This window comes from Mirounga leonina, unplaced genomic scaffold (genome assembly GCF_011800145.1).
Source record: "Mirounga leonina isolate KUSES-001 unplaced genomic scaffold, KU_Mleo_1.0 Mir_153, whole genome shotgun sequence".
Taxonomy (NCBI): domain Eukaryota; kingdom Metazoa; phylum Chordata; class Mammalia; order Carnivora; family Phocidae; genus Mirounga; species Mirounga leonina.
The window spans coordinates 34,267,071-34,274,066 of NW_023270387.1; positions in this window are offsets into that span (position 1 = coordinate 34,267,071).

A 6,996-nucleotide genomic window follows, 5' to 3' on the forward strand; every position below is an offset into this window, starting at 1 on the left:
TTTATTTATTTATTTATTTATTTATTTATTTATTTATTTATTTATTTTATTTTCGTTCTTGCTATATTTTGTCATTTTAATAATAAGTCTTGGTGTGGATCTGCTTTTGTTGATTTTGCTGGGGTTTCTCTGTGCCTCCTGGATCTGGATATCTGTTTCCTTCCCCAAATTAAGGAAGTTTTCAGCTATTATCTCTTTAAATAAAATTTCTGTCCCCTTTTCTCTCTCTCCTTCTCCTGAGACTTCAGTAATGGAAATGTTATTACATTTGATGGAGTCCATGAGCGCCCTGTCTATTCTTATTTTGCATAATTCTTTTTTCTCTCTTTTGTTCAGCTTGATTACTTTCCATTACTCTATCTTCTAGGTCATTATTTCATTCTTCTGCTTCTTCAAGCTTGCTGTTCATTTCATTAAGCATATTTCTCATTTTATTTACTGAGCCCTTTATCTCTGCTATTTTATTCGTTATCTCTGTGTTAAGGGTCTCCTTCATGCCTTCCACTTTTTTCTCAAGTCCAGTGCATATCTTTGGGATCATTACTTTAAATTCTCTATCAAACATGTTACTTATATCTCTTTTGCTTAGATCCCTGGCCAAGCTCTTGTCCCGTTCTTTCATTTGGGACAATTTCTGCTGTCTTCTCATTTTGTCTAAGTCTCTGTGCCAGTTTCTCTGTGTTAGGAAAGTCAGCTATGTCTCCTGTTCTTTGGGGTAATGGTCTTATGAAGAAGGGGTCCTGTAGTGCCCTGCAGCATAGTGCCGGCTACTCCCCAGGGCCTCTGCAGTTGTGTCCTGGGCACTTTGTCTTTCAGGACAATCATCTCTAGAAGCTCTCTTTGCCTCTTGTGGGCAGTGTTTGGTCCCTGGCCTGAACAGGTGCATTTTAACTAGATGTGCTGTGCTGTGCTTTTGAAATGAGACCTGTCTCCATCACCACAGGAAAAGAGGCCCTGCAAACCTTTTGGGTTAGGAGATATGGTGTGGGCACAAGTTTGGGCCTGTCTTCTGAGAGAGGGGGCCCACAGTGCTGGGACTGAGGCAAGCATAACTGGGAAGGGTGGTTTCACTCAAGGGTGGGGAGCAAAGCTTGGTGTAGGCAAGTTAGGTAGTGAGTCTTGTTGCTCTGCTGGCTCCTACAGGTGACTCTGTTTATGCTGAGAAGCAGGGGAGAGAGATGGCACCTTTCAGTTCCTTTGTTCCCAGAGGGATCTCTCCATGAATGCTACCTGTCTGCAACAAGCTCAGAGATGAACAAATAACCTCCCACTGTGTGCCCCCTGAATTTTTCAGATAACTGTTTCCATGCTGTATGTCCACAGGCTGTTTGCCCTGTCTACTCTCCAAGAGCAGGCCAAATGCCTCCAGGCTCTCCCTGAGCCAAGCCCATTGACCTTTGAAACTCCAGGTTTTAAGCCCTGCTGGTTGCCAGAACTCAAGATATATGGTCGCTTTGCTTTACAAGCCAATTTCTATGGGGATTCATCTTCCCTGTGTGGGCTCCCCTGTGTGCTAGTCTGTCTCTTACCTTCTCCAGGACCACGGCTCCCTCCCCATTGTGGGGACCATGATCCATTTCTCTCCCAAACATGTCTCCACACTTCCTACATTCTTCGATGTGGCTTCTTCTCTTCCTTTAGCTGTGGAGTTTTTCTGCCTGTCTTTTGGTCAATTTCTGGGGTATTTAGGATGATTTAATAGTTATCTAGCTGGATTTGTGGGGATCATGCAAACCTAAGATCCTCCTACTCTCAAAAAAAAAAAAAAAATCCTCCTATTATCTTCCAAAAAAACCCTGTTTTGTTTTGTACATTCAAAGTTAATTAATCAGAATATATGTGTATGAAAAAGAAACTATTATATATATGTATAAATATATTTATATATAAGTATATATTTATCTGAGTTAAAACACAAACACTGCTCTCAGATTGTTCATAGTCTAAAAGCAAAGACAGACAAATAAATAAATACATTAAAAGATCCATCAAAGCGTACAACTTCTGCAAGGGGTCAATAAGAGCCAAGAAATGGATTTGACATTTAATTGGTAAGAATAACAGTCTGGAAGCTCTAACAGTAACAACAACAACAACAAAAGAAACAGAGGTTTTTCCCAATAAAATTTTATTTCTCATTCCAGTCACAATCTTATATATATATATCAGATGAATACTTTTGGATGTCTGTCTTCAGTTAATGGAAGGCCTAAAATTTCTCTATCATGGCACACCACCTCTCAGAATTCTTCATTTCCAGCAGCATGAGTGTGAGAAAGAGGATTAGCCAACATCTCTTGGGAAATGATAACAGCCAAAACTCAAATTAATGTATGTCACATTTAGTTACATCAGTTAACTAAATGCCTTTGCCTGACCTGGACCTGACTGCATAGGTGGCCTGGGAAATAACTTTATGTGTACTCAGGAAAAGTACATAGGATTGGGAGTATTAGCTGATGTTTTCCACAAGCCTACGTGAATGACTAAAAAATTCCACTTTATTAGAATGGGTATAGATAAGGAAAGAAGCAATTTGTAAATAAAATGATTCAGTGCTCTGACATCCCAACAGAAGCCTTCAGAATATATGGACTAAACAATGTGGTATTCTTTTAGTTTATTGGAAAAGCAATGGTAATTATGAAAGATAAATTTGGAAAAATTCATGTTAGAGAAATATGTGAAGTCATCAAGGAGAATATGAGTTAAGTGAGCAGAGTTTTGCAAGTTTTTGCTTTCTGTGGTGGTACAAAGTGATTAAGTCATTAATCCAAATATTTCACAAATGGAAAGTATGAAAGATGAGAATCAAAGTCAGTTTCAAAAGGAAGAGACATAGAGCTTGCTGATAAATAAAAATGTAGGATAAATAGAAGAGAGAATTTCAAAATAGCCCCAAAGTCAACTGAAGCAAAATCCTTAGGAAGAACAGTGACCATGTACATATATATAGTACTCCCTGGGCAAACTTAAAAAATTGGAGGATTAAACCAAGTTTTATTGGTAATAAAAGTAATGATGTTATACATTTTGCCTCAAAAGCATATGAATAGAAGATCAAGGGAACAAAAGGAGAAAAGAGTGTCATAGGTGAAATGAGTTTGCTTTTCCAGAGTAGAAAAGAATCCCTTAGATCATTTAAGGATTCTGTATCAGTGGTTTATAATATCTTTCCGGTGTACTGTTGCCACGTATTGAAAAGTGTCGAACTATAAAATCATTTAAACAGCACAAGATTAGGAGTTAAAATCCTGTATGTGACTAACTAGTCACAGGAGTATTTAAAGAGAAGTGGAAATGTCAAGAACATAAATTAGCTTTCACTTCAGTGGAAGTCTTGACAAATGCAAGAACATAACTTTTGAACATGGGGGGAAAATTCTCTTTAGCAAACATTAACGGCTTATCAATGTCCTATCCTTAAACATGAGAGTGGTCTATCTGAATACAAAGTATATTAGTATTAACTGAAATATCTTCCTGCTATTTACAACTATCAAACAACACACATTTGCACAGATGTGCAAAAAAAAGTATATGTAGATAATCATGTGAATCTATGCTTGACAATATTTGTTTTTTTCAAGTTCCTGTGATCGGGTGCCTGGGTGGCTCAGTTGGTTAAGCGACTGCCTTCGGCTCAGGTCATGATCCTGGAGTCCCGGGATCGAGTCCCGCATCGGGCTCCCTGCTCGGTGGGGAGCCTGCTTCTCCCTCTGACCCTCCCCCCTCTCATGTACTCTCTCTCTCATTCTCTCTCTGTCAAATAAATAAATAAAATCTTAAAAAAAAAAAAAAGAAGTTCCTGTGATCTACTTGTAAATAATAGCTGCCATTTTATTGAACATGACTTTATGCATACTTACTATATATATTATACATATAGTATTTCATTTCATTTAATCAACACAACTACACTATTTTACCACTGAGTTGATTAACATTTTGATGAAGATTAGGAAAAGTGTTTTGCTATTGGAATAGTAAGCATTAACTTTTGAACATGAATTCAAACAACTTTCACAGGCTATGTGAAAGGAGACGGGAAATTGAAAAGCCTATTGTTTGCAATCAGGAGAGTTTTTCTAATAGAACTTAACTGAGAATATATTATTTCTCTTAAAACAAATTAAATAAATTTTCCCTGTAGTTGAAAAAGAAATAAAGAGGGGCGCCTGGGTGGCTCAGACGGTTAAGCGGCTGCCTTCGGCTCAGGTCATGATCCCAGGGTCCTGGGATCAAGCCCCACGTCAGGCTCTCTGCTCAGTGGAAAGCTTGCTTCTTCCTCTTCCTCTACCTGCTGTTCTGCCTGCTTGTGCTCTCTCTGTCAAATAAATAAAATCTTTAAAAAAAAAAAAAAGAAAAAGAAATAAAGAGAATGACATAGACCCAAGGATTTTAATAGAGAAAAAGATATGATAGGGGAATGAGGTTAGTATTGTTCTTGAAGGCTTATTTTGCATGTATGTTACTATTGCATAGTACAAGCAAGGTGGCAAGCAAAAATATTAGAAAGACACCAGTGAGGTCTTTGGTCCTATGGTCACTTGGCTAGTTTTAAGAATTATCAACGAGCCAGGTGGTTTTAGAGCTGACATGAGATACTCATAACCAGGGAGGAAAAGAGCTTTGAGAAATTGATTGTAGAAGGGAATATAAAAAAATTCAAGATAGTGAAATGTATTGCTTATTGTATCATTGAGCAAATTAATCCTCATGTATATTAATAGACTGTACAAAGTATAATATGTCTGAGATAAAATATTTTACAAATTTCCTGAATTAGTAGAGATAAATGTGTAGGATATAAAGAGATAGGAAAAGCATAACAGAAAACATATACTGGTAGCAACAAGAAAAACAGTTATAGGTTTGCATACTGACATTTATATTTCCTTAAGACCTTTTTTAATATAATTTTCCTGGGGAAATATTCATACAGAAAAAAAAATAGCTATCTGGGTAAGAATAAATGGGGGGTTGAAAATAAATGATTTCAGTCCAAATGTTAGAAGTATGATCAAGACCAAGGCTGAAATTAATTTAATTACCATAAGACATTCAAACATCAGGCCTTGTTATTATAATAATATTATAGGGTATATTGGAGATATCAAATAAAAATAAAGTTATCTAAATTATGTCAATACTGTGGAACATTTATTACAAAGAATAACAGATTAAGGTACTAAATATGCATTTCTGATTACTTTAACATCCTTAACTTATGTACAAAGTAAACATTTCCAGGTCTTCAGAAAACAGTGTCCAGTGGAAATGTAAGGTATGTTAATATTGTAAAAGTTTGAAGTTTTAAAGATTTATTTATTTATTTGTTTATTTATTTGAGAGAGAGAGACTGAGAGAGAGAGAGCACATGAGAGGGGGGAGGGTCAGAGGGAGAAGCAGACTCCCTGCCGAGCAGGGAGCCCGATGTGGGACTCGGTCCCGAGACTCCAGGATCATGACCTGAGCCGAAGGCAGTCGCTTAACCAACTGAGCCACCCAGGCACCCAAAAGTTTGAAGTTTTAAATAACAGGAAATTATTGGGAAATTGTATTTCAAACATCATTTCATGAAAGGAAATTCTCCCTTTTAACCAAGAAAGACATAAGGATAATTTTAAAGAAGAAAAATAAATTATTTTAACAATTACTCATTCACTAGTGTTTATTTTTACTGTCTCTGAGAACACATAGTTTGTAAGACTTATCAAGATGGAAGGAGATACAGCATATCCGTGAAATCAAAAATCTCACTGTAGTACTTTTTTGTGACACCTAGTAGCTTTAGAAACAGTCAGGCTAAAAATAAATTTCAGTCATTTGAGTAAAATGTGGTTAAATATGTTCCAAACACTGATCTGAGTATGGGAACAATTTTTCTCGTTCCAGACAGATTGTCTGTCAGATGAATGACTTATAATATAGGCCCCTTAATTTTTCAGTTTATGCTTGGTGTTAGTTATTTCTACTTAACCTTTATAGTGAAAAGTTGCTTAGTTTAATTTTATCCTATTATACTACATGACTTTGGAAGCACTAAACAACAGTTCTCTAACTTACTTTATTTTTTTTTCTAATAAACTTTGCAAAAGTCTCTGACATTTTAGGCCTTCTGACAGGTCTAAACTCATGGTGGAAATATTATAAATGATGGCCAGTTTAAAATTGAAGAAATGTCAAGTGTTCTTTATATTAGAAATTGTTCAATGAGATTTTCTAACCTGTTCAGAAGTGAAAGTAAAGAAAATAAGATTTGTACATTCTGCCCTTTTTAGCACAGAAATAGGTGTTCCTGTAAAAAGATAACAGCAGGGAATCTTTCCTGTTGAGTATTATCAGTCAGAAAGTGAGATGATGGGTAGTACTATGTGGTGTACAGGATGATGAAATGCATCAGGGTTTAAGGGCAGTGTTAGGAAAAATATGAAATGGGAGTTGATCAATCATATGAAAGTCGAAATGCTTCAGGCTGATTTCCAGTAGTCTTCTTGTCTAAGTGTAGACCAAATAAAGAAATTGTGTTATTTCACTGAGAAGAAAAACATACTTTTGGTTTTTATTGGCCTTGTTTTTCAAAAGATAGAGCAATTGATACTTATAAGAGTAAGCTATTGGCTTAAAAATGAAATTATCACTGATGATACACATTTTTTCCCATGATTGAATAACTAAATCTCACAGTTCAAAATATCCTGGATAATTTAAGAAATACTTGACAATCAGAAGAAAACTGATTGGTGGCATTGGTGGCTTATATGATATGGCAGAGAATGCTTTCTTCTACAGTATTCAGTGTTTCACTTTTTTTTTTCCCCACAATGATAAGAGCATTTAACCTGAATGTACTCTGTGAGAGCAAAGTCTATATTTACCAACATGCATCGCATTTATTTGGGATTACATGACTATGTTTCTGGCCAATGGAACATTCTCAGAAACATGAAATATAAGTTCATTGGAAACTCACTTTTGTAAGTAAGTTTTGTA